Source organism: Aotus nancymaae, unplaced genomic scaffold, assembly GCF_030222135.1.
Source record: "Aotus nancymaae isolate 86718 unplaced genomic scaffold, 86718_ANA_hifiasm-v0.15.2.pri h1tg000033l, whole genome shotgun sequence".
In the NCBI taxonomy this organism is placed as follows: Eukaryota; Metazoa; Chordata; class Mammalia; order Primates; family Aotidae; genus Aotus; species Aotus nancymaae.
In genome coordinates, this window is record NW_026988447.1 from 55,783,734 (window position 1) to 55,800,336 (window position 16,603).

General features: G+C 40.2%; 1 protein-coding gene across 2 annotated transcripts in view; it reads right to left on the minus strand.

Annotated features, from left to right (window-relative positions):
- Positions 1 to 16,603, minus strand: part of MCUB (mitochondrial calcium uniporter dominant negative subunit beta) — a 128,932-nt gene that overhangs the window by 105,357 nt on the left and 6,972 nt on the right. The window lies entirely within an intron of this gene.

Genomic DNA, 16,603 nt, shown 5'->3' on the forward strand with positions numbered 1-16,603 from the left:
TGAACAACACTACTGAAGAGACTCAATTCAATAAAACAATCTGTCTGTGTCTCAGTTTCCACATCCCAGCACAAGGGATGGCGACTAAAATGAATGTTATTTATAAGATTCTGCCCAAGATCCCTAAACTAAGGGCTTTCTCTACCGTTCTAAACTAAAGTAAGTGGCATGAAGGCTGAAGTATCCAGCATAGGATTCATATTTGCAGAGAGGAGAAGCATTTCCTGGGTTAAAATGAACCAAGTTTTCGGTAAACTCCCTGGAAAGTTATTCCTAGAGGGGAGATAGATGCCAGAGTGTAGATAATGAGCTAAACCAAGGAGTCAAACTAGTGCTACCTTGCCTTTTGACAAACAGGGTTCTCTGGGAACATCCACCAAGGAGGAACTGCTGGGTCAGGTATGGCCTGTACCTTGAGGCAAAAGAAATGAGTAAAACCTTATACTTCAGGTTCTACCTTACAAAGAAATCTGTGAAGACACCAGTAACTCTCACTTGGAGGACTATCAGAAGGATGCCAATATAGTTATATGAAAATAATTTCAAAAAGCACAATATATTCAATGCTGCTCTGTGTTAACTAAAATTGCCTTAATGACATCTATTAGGACAAGTTCCTTCCTCATTATTCCTTTTTCAGAATTGTCTAGACTGTTCTATTCTTTTTCCAATGAATTTCAAAAATGGTTTACTAGGTTGTATGAAAAACTGCCTTTTTATCAATCATTCTTTATATCCAATTTAGTCCCCACAAAAATATGGATTTACCAGAACTGATAGACATTGAAACTATGTCTATAAAAAACGCCAAGATTTGATGGTGTGGGCTATGGAAAGCTATCAGGGTGAAGAGTGAAGCATAAAACTTGGCCCTTGTCTTCTTGATACGAATGACAGAGAAAAGGTCAGGCTGACTTACGTATACTCATTACCTAACCGAAAGATGTCAGTTTATCAGGAGAGAATTTTTTGCTGATACTGAACTAAGAAATGTAATCCTTCATAAGAGATAAAATAGCAGATGGAATCTTCAATTTGGGGTGTTGGAGAGGTAGTAAAACAAAATCTTTTTTTTCAAATGATATTAGCCATTTCCAATATCAAACTTTGCTAAAAGCTGATGGCTTTAGCATCGGAATGCAAACATCAAAATCTCCACAGGAAACACTGAAATGTCAGATTAGCTAGCACAGAGTAAAATGCAACTGAATTCAGTGACTCAAATACCGAGCGCATTCTCACTACAGTCACACAGCAATTTCTCGGCCGCTGCCCAAGGACAGGGAATGAGTTACCTGACGATTTGCATCACCACTGCAAAATGAGAAACACATCTATCTATTGGCTGCAAAATTTCACCCTCACTTCAATGTGTCATCCTTTAGCATGAATATTTTTAAAACATGAGAAATAGATGGCACATTGTTAAATACATATTCTTGCCAGTTCAGCCACAATCCTATCTTGCCCTTCAGTTAGGACACTAATGTGAAGAGGCCATCACAAAATTTTAATTTGGCTTCTACAATTATGAAGGTAAAGGCTACTGAGAAACTAAGTAGTTAAAACTAACTAACTCCTTAAAAGAGAAACAAATGAATCTTTTTAGCTCTGTCCACTTAATGCAACTCTTTAAGATTTCTGTATTTTAAATTACATTACTGCTACTAACCACTTAGAATTTTGCTTCTAATTATTTCAAATCTATGAAATAGGTATCAAGTTTTCATTTTGACTGTTGTAATTTTTTCAGTGCAATAAGGCAGCCCAATTATTACTTACTACATCTGAGAAAATACTTTTGAATTCATTTACAAAGCTTCCAGCATAGACTTGTATCTCTTATTTTTATATGAGTCTATTTCTTAGAAGAAGTTAAGGTTTTGATCTCAATACTTACTGCAACACTTCAAACAGCTTTACAAATTAGTTACTTTATAGTTCTTACTAAAATCTACAACTTTTTTAAGATAATATTATCATTTCCTATAAACTTTTGTTTCAAACCCATAACATTTTTTTTTAAAGTTTTAAGGTCATTTTGGGGGATTTATTTCTTCTCTAATCTAATTGTTATTTTCAGTCAGACTTTAAATATCATTTTTATTTTGACTCATTCTCCGGATAAATTTAAGGTTGGCAGTAACACACAGATCTTTTCTATGTGGCAGTGGTCAGGATTTTTGCACTGACCCTTAGGTGCCTTTGAGTGAATTTAAAAGTTGGCTCCCCTTCCTCGATACATTCATGGTCATTTGCCAGAAAAGCATGATAAATTTATCTATCCACAATGAAAATGCCACTTCTTACATGAAGCACCCTAGATTAAGTGCAAAACCTGCCTAATGCTATGTGGTGGTCCTGCTTTGCTTTAAATTTGAGGTTTACACTTTGGGAGGCCAAGGCGGACAGATCACGAGATTACGAGATCGAGACCATCCTGGCCAACATGGTGAAACTCCATCTCCACTAAAAATATAAAAATTAGCTGGGTGTGGTGGTGCACACCTGTAGTCCCAGCTACTCAGGCAGTTGAGGCAGGAGAATAGGTTGAACCTGGGAGGCAGAAGTTGCAGTGAGCCAAGATAGGGCCACTGCACTCTGACCCGGCAACAGAGTGAGACTCCGTCTCAAAAAGAAAGAAAAGAAAAGAAAAGAAAAAAGAAATAATTTCTGAGTATCTGGCTTGGCCCTTGACACAGGGTTGTGCTCCACAACCCCTTCGTCTTTCTGCCCATCAATACTAGTTCAAGGTTAGTGCACCATCCCCAGTGGTTCCCCTGCACCCACATCTCTGTGAATAATCCTTTGTGTATAAACTTCCTTCTAATTATCCTAATCTAAGTGGGCCATCTGTTTCCTGTTGGACCATGAATTATACAATCACTTTACACTCTCACTAGCTACTCAAAAGAGTTCCCACATCATCCCATGCTTTACACTTTGAGCTTTTAGTTTTTCTTTGGCAATTTGACAGGCCAAAAAAAAGGGCAAATGTTATCTTTTTCTACTATTGTTTTGCATTTCTTTGACGATCAGTGAGGCTGACCACTTTTCATGTTTATTTGCATTTTTATTCCCTGTTCTGAAAACCACTCATGTCTTTTACCCATTTCTCTACTAAACTCTTAATATTTTTCTGGTAAGTCTGAATAATAACTCACTTCATATATATTTGTTATTTGGATGAAAGAAACAAATACCTACTTGACTTACCGTAAGAATGGAAATTTACTCTGAGGACTTAGGAATGTCTCTTATGGAGGCTACATAGGATTCGATTAAGCCTCAGGAATGGACTCAGGATCAGGAACTGGAGCATTATACTGAGGCTGGGAAGTCCCCTTGATCCATATTTCATCTCCTCCTGTCTGCCTGTCAGCATCATTCTACTTATCACTATAAAATGAACTGTCACTGCTTCCTGGTCCACATGGTAGGAAATGGTCACCACAGGCCGGGTGTAGTGGCTTATGCCTGTCATCCCAACACTTTGGGTGGGTGAGTTGGGCAGATCACCTGATGTTAGGAATTCGAGACCAGCCTGGCCAACATGGTGAAACCCTACCTCTATTAAACATACAAAAATTAGCCGGGTATGGTGGCACATGCCTGTAATCCCAGCTACTTGGGAGGGTAAGGCAGGAAAATCATTTGAACCTGGGAGGCAGAGGTTGCAGTGAGCCGAGAACACACCATTGCACTCCAGCCTGGATGACAGAGTGAGACTCCATCTCAAAAAAAAAAAAAAAAAAAGAAAATGGTCACCACCAAAGAGCTCCAAGTGCAACTCTACTATTCAAAAGAGCAGCCAGCAGAGGTGAGAATTCCCTAATTCCAAATTCCTGGGTCAGGTGGCCAGTTGAATGAAGGTCAGGTTGGACTAAGATGGCCAATTCAATTAAACCAGATAGGTAAAAGTGAAAAGGTTCTCAGGAAAGTAATGTGACTAGCACAGACCACAAAGCTGTTCTAAAGTTTCAAAACCAAGAACATTACTATGCTAATTATTATAATTAATAATTTTAATGGTCACTGCTATACTTATGAAAGACCCTTTTTCCAATGTCTAATAGCCTTAAATAAATGGGATAACTGGCTGGGCACAGTACCCAGCACTTTGGGAGGCCAAGGCAGGTGGATCACGAGGTCAGGAGTTTGAGATTGAGGGAATATATTCTCTTCCCAGGTCCACAAAGGGGCGTAGTTTCAAGGGCAAGAACTTCCCAATGCCCACCTCCCCTCTCTCCTTCTGGGAGACTTAATGGTCTTTGTTTAAATTTTCTGGGCATGGGAAAGAACCAAAGGTCAATCACTCCAGCGGAAGTTTAAAGGAACTCTTTTCATTGGCCAGGGGACTTGGAGAAGGTGGGAATTCCTCCCAGGTTAAAAGTCCCTGTCTCCCTCATCCGGGTGGATTTCCCCCTCTGGGGTCCCCTTCCATTCTCATGGAAGCAACTTTTCCTCTCCTGGATTCCACACTTGGGTCCCATTCCACAATCCTCTTGGAAGCTGCTTTTCTTCTCCTGGATTCCATCTTTCTGGATTTTCTCACTCAGTGTGAGAGGAGCTTTCCTACTTGGTTTTTCCCCTCTGGGAACCCTTCTCACTCAGTGTGAGAGCAGCTTTTCTTTCCTGGTTTTCCCCCTCTGGGAATCCTCCTCACTCAGTGTGAGAGCTAGCTGTTTTTCTCTATCTCTCTACCTAAATAAATCACTTCTCTGCAAAAACTCTTTGGAGTCCGATATTTAATTTACAAGTGCACCGCACCTGGTGTGGTCCTCTCTCCCATTCTTGGGTAAGTGAGGAACCAAGAGCCTGGAAAAACATCCTCTCAGGGGAGCTGTGCCTCCCCTGCACCCCAAAACCCAGCAACAAGATCAGCCTGACCAACATGGTGAAACCCCGTCTCTACTAAAAATACAAAAATTACCCAGGCGTGGTGGCAGGTGCCTGTAATCCCAGCTACTCGGGAAGCTGAGGTAGGAGAATTGCTTGAACCCAGGAGGTAGAGGTTGCAGTGAGCCGAGATTGTGCCACTGCACTCCAGCCTGGATGACAGCAAGAATCTGTCTCAAAAAATAAATAAATAAAATGGGATAACTATAAATATTAAGATATTTCACCCTAATTTAGGGTGAAAGATACATTAAGGTAGTAAAATTTCTCTCCAAGAGAGGTTAGACTTTGGTATCAGTTTTCACATAATTGCAGCCATAACAACAACTGTTGATTACGATGCTTAGTCACTGGCACAAATTCAGACTCCACTAATTAAATGGCAGCACAATCCCACTAAATTGCATAAACTAATGAAACCAATCTGCCTTGATTCGTTATAAAGTTAATTTCATACGCCAAGATGGACTATAACTGTCAGTACAGCAGCCAAGCTTAAGTTCAAATGAACAACAGTTATCAGTAGCAAACTCGAGTTGCTTTCACAGGAAAAACCTCAAACAATCTAACCCCCAAAGACCATATACAGAAAGATTAATAATATCACGTCAATAAAAAGCTAAAACAAAATTACTCCCACTAAATAGTTATTACACTATAAATAAGCCAAAGCTTTTCCTTGGCGGGGAAGGCAAATGGTAAGGAGTGGGCAGAACAAGGGATAAACAGCAGTAGGCTCGTTTTTTTTTGTTTGTTTGTTTTGTTTTGTTTTGTTTTTGAGATAGAGTTTCCTGCTTGCTGCCCAGGCTGGAGTGCAATGGTGCAATCTTGGCTCACCGCAACCTCGGTCACCTGGATTCAAGTGGTTCTTCTGCCTCATCCTCCTGAGTAGCTGAATTATAGGCATGCATCACTACTCCCTGCTAATTTTGTATTTTTAGTAGAAATGGGGTTTCTCCATGTTGGACAGGCTGGTCTTGAACTCCTGACCTCAGGTGATCCGCCTACCTTGGCCTCCCAAAGTGTTGGGATTACAGGCGTGAGCCACCATACTGGCAGCAGTAGGCTAATTTTAGCAAGCCATCTGAGTTTATCAATCCCCGAACGTCAGTGGTTTCTGACATTGTGATGGATATCAAAGCTGGGTACCCAAGGGACTTCAGAGATCATCAGAGATGAAAGGAAGCTTAGCGATCAAGATCACCTCAGCTTCCATTCTGACCTGGGGCAGTCCTGGTTCTCAACTGCCACTACTCAAGCTAACTTTTTGGCTTCTCAATAATCTACCCATCTTCCTTTCTACTCAGTCTAACTTGCTCATGCAATTATACTTCTCATACTTTTTGTGAATCTGTCTTACCCAATCCATCTTTGGGTTAGATTCTCTGTCCCTGGAACAAGTGCTGCTTCCCTGATTTCTATTCTAGGCACTAATGCTGTATTTAAAATAAGCACTTCGTTATCAATTCCTGACCAGTCTGGCTCTGCCTCCCATCCCTCCTTGGCCTGACCAGCATGGCAGTGCTCATGAGTGCAGCTGCCACCTTCAAATTCTGAACAACAGCTGCTGCCTCACTCCTCGTATGAAGTGATTAACATCTTGTATATACCCTCAAATTCTCCCTTTTTGACTACTCTATGAAAATAGGTCTGGGATCTTTAAATGTGTGTGTGTGTGTGTATGTGTGTGTGTGTGTACTTTTTTTTTCTGACTGGCACTCAAGTTTTTTCAGTAGAGGACACTAGGGAGAATTTGACGGAGGAAAACATTTTGCTTCCTGGTTCAGTTGTGTTCACTTCACAGGCTCCTACTGCATCAATACAGATGGCTTCTCCAACACCAGGCTCTAGCTGGGTTGGTCGTTTTTCCAGTGCTTCTTTAGCTTCTGCCTGGGTTCTTCTAGAAACCTAAGAATCCTTTACTTCAAGAAGTCGTCTATTAGGAAACAGCCAGAGGCTGGGTGTGGTGGCTCACGCCTGTAATCCAAGCACTTTATAGAGGCCAAGGCGGGCGGATCACCTGAGGTCGGGAGTTCAAGACCAGCCTGACCAACATGGAGAAACCCCATCTTTAAAAAAGGGAAAAAAAAAAAAAGGAAACAGCCAGAATGGATACAAAAATTTTCTTGAACTAAGCTGAACTCTGCCTACCTATTCTGCTCTATCTTGGGAGTAATTTCCTTGCTCTGAAGCAACACAAAATGAAAACCTTCTTTCACATGATACCATCTCAGATAACTGAATACAAATATCTTGCTTTTCCTTGGCTTGCTTTCCACCAAATTAAAAATATGCAGCCCCAGCCTGGCACAGTGGCTCATCCCTGTAATCCCAGCACTTTGAGAGGCTGAGGTGGGAGGATCACAAGGTCAGGAGTTCGAGACAGGCCTGGCCAATATGGTGAAACCCCATTTCTACTAAAAATACAAAAATCAGCTGGGAGTGGTGGCAGGGGCCTGTAGTCCCAGCTACTCGGGACACTGAGGCAGGAGAATCTCTTAATCTTAAGAGGCAGAGGTTGCAGTGAGCCAAGATTTCATCACTGCACTCTAGCCTGGGCAACACAGCAAGACTCCGTCTCAAAATATATATACGTATATATATATACGTATAGATATGTGTACACACACACACACACACACACACACACACACGCAGTCCCATGCAGTCCCATTCCGGCATGGTGGCTCATACCTGTAATCCCAGCACTGTGGGAGACAGGGCCAGGAGTTCAAGACCAGCCGGGCCAACATGGTGAAACTCTGACTGTACTAAAAACAAAAATTAGCGCAGGTGGTGGTGCACCTGTAATCTCAGCTTCTTGGGAGGCTGAGGCAGGAGAATCCCTTGAACCTGGGAGGCAGAGGTTGCAGTGAGCCAAGATTGCGCCATTGCAATCCAGCCTGGGCAACAGAGCGAGACTCCATCTCAAAAAAAAAAAAAAATTCAGCCCTTTTAATCATCTACTACATGAACCCTCAACATCTTAATCACCTTCTGAATGCACCTCCCTCTCCAGCTTTGTCAGTGTCCTTTGTAAAATACTGCCCCAGTAACAAAACATAATGCCTTTGATGCAGTCTGACAATGTGACAATCCCAATATAATGAAATGGAACTGCTTCTTGCTGTAATCAGATGCTGCACTTCTCTTTGATTAGTTAGGAGGCATACTAGTTTCTAGAACTCATCATTCATGAGTGGATCAACAGAAACGCCCAGATCCTTCGTATACAACTACCAAGCCAGGACTCACTCATCCTATACATACTTTTCTCCTTCATTAAGAGAAACCACCTTTTCCTAGCATTGTTAAATTGGTTCTGTTCCTACTACTCTTAAAGCAATAGTTAATATGTGCTTACTGAGCCCAGATTAGTCTGGTGCAGTGTGGGATGAGAATAAGAAGACTCCAGAAAAGGACAATTCTACAGGACCTACAATGATATTTTATGTTTTGACATTGCTGGCACAGGTACAGTTCATAATATGTTTATATCAGTAATAACAGTATTCAATACTTCTAATACTACATACATATGTTCATATTACAAATAGCACTTTGGACAACTCATTAATTGAAGTCTTACAAATGGCCCACAGAAAATACGCAGAATGACTAGTTCAAGAAACATATATGTAGCTATAGCAATCTAGCCATTTCATTATATAAAACAGTAATTATACTGCAATAGTATGAAAAACCATGAAAAGAAAAATATTTCTAATATCTCAAAGTTATGCATCTGAAACTGATCAATGACATCCAAATCTGACAAATTAAAATTAAAAAACCATGTGTATAAAAAATTATGTGATTAACATAGTAAAACATTATACAAAGTCATGCTAATAAATCTCTTTCTAAATATACCCTGAACTAGAGTGAATTAGTCTCCACATGATATTACAAACTAAGATACATTTTATTATAAGATACAGTTAGTTAACATCTTTCAACTATCCTAAATAAGATTTCCTGTTTTTAGAACATATTTATAACAAGCTAGTCTACAAAATGCCACTAAAATTCATATACCAGATATGCATAATACTTTTAATAACTTTTATTATTGCTCATTTAGCTATTAATCACCAGAATTCCTCTAAAGTAAGTCCTCCCTAAAACCATATTGTCTGCATCTTTTCTCAGCTATATTTATTTTCTTCCGTATCAGATGTCATTGTATAAACTTGAGTTCTGGTCTCAAATTCTAATTTAACCATTAGAATGTATTTTTTTGCTCCTCCCTAGCTTAGTGTATAAGTGTACAAGATTACATCTTTTTCTATTATGGTACAGCCTGGAGGGCAGCTTATAATGAACCCAATAAGGTATAAAATGTTCCTGTTCTAGCTCAAATTGCTTTTTAAGTTTCTCAGAGAGAAATAAAGTTTTCCTGTAAATATCTATTGCTGAGGAATACTTACAATTGAGGCTCAATAGTGCCTTGGAAATTCAGTGACCCCCAAAACAAAACTACCCTGTTTCTGGAGAAGGGGACTGTGGCAGGTATAGTTAAACATCTTCTAGAAACCATTCTTCCTTTTCCCACAGAAATCAAGTTTTAGCTAGAATGTGGTTCCTGGCCAGGACTACATAATCTCAACCCTCTTGAAGTTAAATGTGGCCATGTGACACATTCAATAAAATATTCATTGGAAACGCAGCACTGTGGCTCATGCCTATAATCCCAGCACTTTGGGAGGCCGAGGCAGGTGGATCATGAGGTCAGGAGTTCCAGACTAACCTGATTAACATGGTGAAACCCCCGTCTCTACTAAAAATACAAAAATTAACTGGGTGTGATGGCATGCACCTGTAATCCCAGCTGTGGAGGCTGAGGCAGGAGAATCACTTGAACCTGAGAGGCGGAGGTTGCAGTGAGCCAAGATCAGTACATTGTACTCCAGCTTGGGCAACAAACAGAGTGAGACTCTGTCTCAAAAAACATATATATATTTTCAATGGAACATGAACACAGTGTTATGTAACACTCCAGGCCTAGCCCATAACATCTTGCAAGACTGAAAAATCCTCTGTGCACTTGTGACTTTGTAAGTCACATGTAGAAGATGACAAAGGAACAGATCAGTTTAGGTCCCGGAATGACTGTGTAGACCAGAGCTACTGCTTTACCTGTAGAGCTCATCTCAGAACCATTCCCTAAGAAGAAAAAACTGGCTTTAAGAATAGCTGGGGGCAGTGACTCACACCTGTAATCGCAACACTTTGGGAGGCTGAGGCATAAGGATCACCTGAGGTCAGGAGCTGGAGACCAGACTGACCAATATGGTGAAACCCCATCTCCACTAAAAATACAATAATTAGCTGGGCGTGGTGTGCCTGTACTCCCAGCTACTAGGGAGGCTGAGACAGAAGAACTGCTTAAACCTGGGAGGTGGAGATTGCAGTGAGCCGAGATCACACCACTGTACCCCAGCCTGGGTGACAGAGTGAGACTTGGTCTCAAAACAAAACAAAACAAAACAAAACAAAAAACAAAAAAAACCCAGAATGAATAAGTTTAATTATTGGGTCTTTTGTTTCAGCAGCACAGCTTACTCTGAACAAGAAAGATACACAAAATTCATTTCTTAAAAAACAGTTTGGGGAAGAAAAAAGAAGGAAAAACATACACATACTAAGTTCCAATGTTGGGCTAGATGAAAGATACCCATGGCTTAATGATGATTCCAAAGAGAAATAAGCCTATTGAAATAAAAACCTGTGCCAATGCATTGCCTTGAATGTTCTTACCAAGTCTTTTCCTTTTCGCCCATCGCATCATTTCTCACATAGGAAATGCAACTCACTACTGACTTCGATTCTTCCCCTGACTTCATACAGCAATTCATTCTATATCTTAGTCCCAGCATTTCCATTCTCTTCCTTCTCCCATACTTGCCAGGTACTGTGGCCTCATGGTTAAAGTCTAACACAGAAAACTGCTGAAATCTCCACATATCTTCACATTCCTCCTGTTTTTCCATTGTATCCATTCCTGTTATTCCAGCTCCATGTAAAATAACCATGACTTCATGATTGGTCCTTATTAATGCACTCACTTACCTCATTCCACTATATATATACCAGATTGCTACATCTAAATTAATCCTCTAGTATAACATCTGTATTAGTACTTCCAAAATCTTGATAATGAGTCTAGATTAGAGGCTGGCCAAAACTACAGCCTATGGGCCAAATCTTGCCTATGGCCATTTCTGAAAATAAAGTTTACTGGAACACAACCATGCTTATTCATTTATGTACTATGTATAGCTGCTTTTGCACTTCACTGGCAAAGTTGAGTAGTCCGGACAGAGGTCATAGGCCACCAACAGTGAAAATGTTTACTATTTCGACCTTTATAGAAAGATTTTACCAACCTCTGGTATAGACCAACATCATTTCTTATAAAGACAATGACACCTATCTCCTTATACCTCATTCATTTAACACTAGGACAAGTACCCGTACTAGCAAAATAAGAAATACAAAGATATGCATGCCCAAAGATACAAAAGATACAGCGCCTGATCTTCAAGATTACAATGCACAGAGAAAAAGAAGGTACATGTGGGGATGCAGGCATGCTGGCAAGCTCAATACACAAAAAGCCCTAATGCAAGGGAGTACAGAAGGACCAAATGAGCAGTAAAAAAAAAATACACTACACAGAGATAGAAGGAGGCAAGGTGATTTTCATCTAGGTAATCAGGAAAAGCTCTATTTATGGAAGTAGTGATGTCAAAGCTGGATTTTTAACCAGAAATAGTACGAGCGAGTGGCAGGCCAAGACAGCAGGAGACAAACTGTTATGCTCTATAACATATATTACATCCCCTCTTCGATATCAGGTTTAACCATGGATAAACATTCTTGGAACTTCTATAGTATTGCTTCCTGACACCCTTCAATAGCATTTATCTCACAATGTCTCAATCTATTCAGAAACTTTTGGTTGGCTGGTCAGTCACTGGATAAGATAAGGCACAGGCAGAGCTGCTGTAAAACAAGACCCAAAAATACAACGGGACTCAAAAGAGATGTTTGCTTCCCAGTAGGCAGGTGAGGGTAGGATGACCTTAAGGTCATCCAGCTTCCCAGGTTCCTTCTATCTAGTGCTCTACCACCTTGACAGGGCTATATACTTCTCCCAAGTTCCAAGCTGCCTCCCTGCTTCTACATCTGCATTCTAGCCCACAGAAGGGAGAACGAAAAGAGAAATCAGTTTCCTAATCAAAAATGTGAACTAAAAATTGCCCTTATTACTTCCATGTCATGTGGGATATCCAGAATTTTGTCATATGCCCATACCTGGCTGCAAGGAAGGCTAAAGAATAGAACATTCAGGGGCCGGGCGCGGTGGCTCACGCCTGTAATCCCAGCACTTTGGGAGGCCAAGGTGGGTGGATCACGAGGTCAAGAGATCGAGACCATCCTGGTCAACATGGTGAAACCCCGTCTCTACTAAAAATACAAAAAATTAGCTGGGCATGGTGGCGCGTGCCTGTAATCCCAGCTACTCAGGAGGCTGAGGCAGGAGAATTGCCTGAACCCAGGAGGTGGAGGTTGTGGTGAGCCGAGATCGCGCCATTGCACTCCAGCCTGGGTAACAAGAGCAAAACTCCGTCTCAAAAAAAAAAAATAGAACATTCAGAAATGGTCCGATATGCAACAACCAGAAGGACAAAATTAAATAGATTAGGAAAGAATAGGATATCATGTGTTTTTCAACATAATCCATCCCTAATCTAATTGTTTAATACGGTGTTTCCCAAACTATTCTCTAGATCACTATTCTGGGAGAAGTTATTGGGAATGCTGTAGAATAAAAGAGTCTGTGATCAAACTCTTTCCCATTCTCAGATTGTCACAATGCACATTAGCAAAGTAAATATCCCAAAAGTTTGTAGCAGAGGAACCCATTTAACCTGGTATAGCTAAGCAAAGAGTTCTTCAGACTTACAAAAACAGAGGATTTCTTCTTAGGAACACTGACATCCTAGGAAATATGCTCTGCAGGATATCAGTTTGTGGACACAGTTTAATGAACACAATTTCTGCCGGGCGTAGTGGCTACTACCCGTAATCCCAGCACTTTGGGAAGCGGAGACAGGTAGACCACATGAGGCCAGGAGTTGAAGACCAGCCTGACCAACATGGCAAAACCCCATCTCTACTAAAAATACAAAAATTAGCTGGGTGTAATGTTGTGCTTCTGTAATCCCAGCTACTTGGGAAGCTGAGGCAGGAGAATTGCTTGAAACCGGGAGGTGGAGGCTGCAGTGAGCCAAGATCGCACCACTGCACTCTTGCCTGAGTGACAGAGCAAGACTCTGTCTCAAAATAAAATAAAATAAAATAAAATAAACACACATAATTTCTTTAACATTTTAACATGATGTCTAACACTCTAGTGGGAATAAAATAAATGACCACACTTCACCGGGAATACTTCCTGCAGCCTGATCTGATCAGTGCTTACAAGTTCCTCAAACCCCTTGAAGGCGCCAGTCTCTACTTATGCTCTTTCTTCTCATTCAAAATATGTTGTTAAGCCCTTTGCCTGCTTTCAGTATTTGTTGAAATCTCACCTCTCTTCTTCTCTGTAATTTCTAATGATGTTCCTTCTCTAAAATTATCCTAGTATTTATTGTCTCTGACATTTATTTGACCCTCATGAGCTAACCAAGGAAAGAACACATATGTCTTTTATATGTAGATATCTTGTTTCTATTACATTTTAAGAGTCTTGTGTGCAAGCTTTCAGACTTGACATGAACCACCAAAACCCTTCCCACTGAGATCTCAGGGCTTAGGGAAAAGGCAAAATTCATTCTAGGGGTAAGGGAATTATGAGCAATAAAAATATGATGAACTTGGACTTAATTATGAAAGATCAGAAGCATGAGAAGCCATATCTACAAATAACAGTAAACCAGCCTAATAAGGAAGGAGGAAACGGGAGCCAAACCTTCAGCTAAAACATTTTTAGGAACCAAGGCGGAACGCAGTATTGGAGCTGATCAGTGGTGGCAGCCCTATCCTATTTATCCATGCTGCTCCCCAAAGTCCAGAAATATTGGGACAGTGGTCACAGTGCCTACACGAACCTCTAGATTTATTAATTAAGTCCCTATTCACACTAAAAGACCTCAGATTCTTGGCTGCATAATCAAATGAATAAATGGCAACCACTGTGCTGGGTTACCTATCCAATATTTGAACATTCAAAAGTATTTGACAAACTTTGCTATGCACCCTGAAGAGCCTCCTTCAATGGGTTCCCAAGCCCTTGGAAGACCAATGGATGACAATCTTACTCACGACAACTCCACATATCAAAGGGGAATACATCCCAAAAGAATCTGCTTGTTTCTATTATCAAAAATTATATTCCTTTTTTGGGGGGTTATTTTCCAAAGCTCAGTTTTATATTTTGCCCAGGAGTTGTGTCTTACAAATAAACATTTTTATAATTGATTTATAAACTAATGTTCTAAATTATTTTAATAATAAAATTTTTAGTACTAATATTCATAATTTGTGGCAATCACAAAGCAATACATCATGAATTTAAAACAAATATGATCTAGGATGGGTACAGTGGTTCATACCTGTAAATCCCAGTACTTTGGGAGGCTTGAGCCTAAGAGTTTGATGCCAACTTGGGCAACATAGTGAGACCGTGTCTTTACAAAAAATGTTTTAAAAATTAGCTGGGCATGGTGGTGTGTACTTGTGGTCCAAGCTACTAGGGAGGTTGGGGTGGGAGGATCACCTAAGCCCAGGAGGTTGAGGCTGTAGTGAGCTATGTTCATGCCACTGCACTTCATCCTAGGTGAAAGAGAAAAACCCTGTCTAGAAAGAAGAAAGAAAGAAAGAAAAAGAAAGAAAGAAAGAAAAAATTTAATTCTCTTGAGAATTTCATTTATAAAAGTTTCTGGTCTATGAAAAAAAGTGCTGCTTTCTTCACACAAAAACAACCTTCCTAAATCAACACCACACTAAGAACAGCCAAGAAAATACTTAAAAGCCAGGCAGTCCTTCCATAATTTGTGTTTTGTTACATTTTGTTAATTATGCCCTTTAAAAATCCTGATATGAAAGTATATCTGAAATCAAAATATGATTTAAGACTACCATTCACTTTTAATAGAAAATATAATATGTATAAAGGTTCTTTTTGTTAACTTTTCAAAAATCTTCAATTATTCAAGGCTTATATCACAAAAAGTGGGTAAGAATGCTTCAGGTTTACCCCCTAGATTAAGCAGAGAAGAGGAAATTGAGAAGATAAGACCTGAAGAGAATACATCATTAAGGAACTTTATATGCTGTTTTGTTCTTTGTCATCTATCCATTCATTGCTCTATTCAACAAGCATTTGTTATGTACCTACTGTGCCAGGGAAGAGGTGATCAGAAATGGAGAAGAAACAATTCTGACCACAAATTGCAGAGAATCCAGGTGGGAGGGTCATACAAGCACAACTAACTATAATGTATGGTCGAATGATGTAAGTTCTGTAAGTATCGTGGGGCTGAAAAACAAAGTATAAACTGAATCCACTTGCAGAGATCTGAAGAGATCTCATGAAAACTGAAGAGGGGTCAGTGGGGATGTGAGGGGTGGCTATTGAAGCTCAGGCCTGAAACAAGAGTAGAAGTCAAGAGGGTGAAGAAGGAGGGTAAAGGGAGAGAGACACTACTGCTTGGGGAACACTATAAACATCAACAACAAGGGTTGAAAATATATGACAAGCCACAATAAGAGGAGGAATTGTTCAGACAACGCTGAAACGGGGATATGTAAGGCATGGAGCACAACATGGAATGGGAGGGATGAGGCCAGAGCGTGGTTCTGGCTCAACTGCAGTTTAACCAGGTTGAAAATAAGGGAATTCATCTTTAGGACCCAGAAATGGGATTGCTTGCTTACCTGCTTACCTTTATTTCACAATAGCAAACCCATAAAAGAGTATTTACAAGGTCAGAAGGAACGATATTTTCTCTTGAATAGTGAAAATGGGTTTATTATACCAATTCTATCTTCTAAAACATTCCCAAAGCAGAGCTGCAGAAATGAGTATTAGACTACAAAATGTCTTAACAAATATTCTCTAGCAAGGGCTTAGAGGGCCAATGCTATCTGTTTACAAAACATTTTCTAAAACAAATTTTTCCCCCAGGTTTATAGTCACATTATAGTCAGTCTCTAGAAAGAACAGTTATTTTTTAACATCTTTAAAAAGCCCCTGTTCACTGAGTGGTGGCTCACACCTGTAATCTCAGCATTTTGGGAGGCCAAGGCAGGCCGATCACCTGAGGTCAGGAGTTCAAGACCAGACTGACCAATATGGTGAAACCCCGTTTCTACTAAAAATACTTAGCTGTGTGTGGTGTTGGGTACCTGTAGTCCCAGCTACTCAGGAGGCTGAGACAGGAGAATTTCTTGAACCCGGAAGGCAGAGGTTGCAGTGAGCTGATATCATGCCATTGCATTCCAACCTGAGTGACAGAGCAAGACTCCATCTCAAAATTAAAAAAAAAAAAAAAAAGTCCACTAGGAAAACTCACATACCAAAAACAAACAAAATGTTTAACAAAGGAGAGAGCCCCACAGGAACACATACAGTACCATGCAGAGTCAGAGAAAAAGCAAGAAGGATTTGTCAAAAAGAATAATGCTTTCTTCC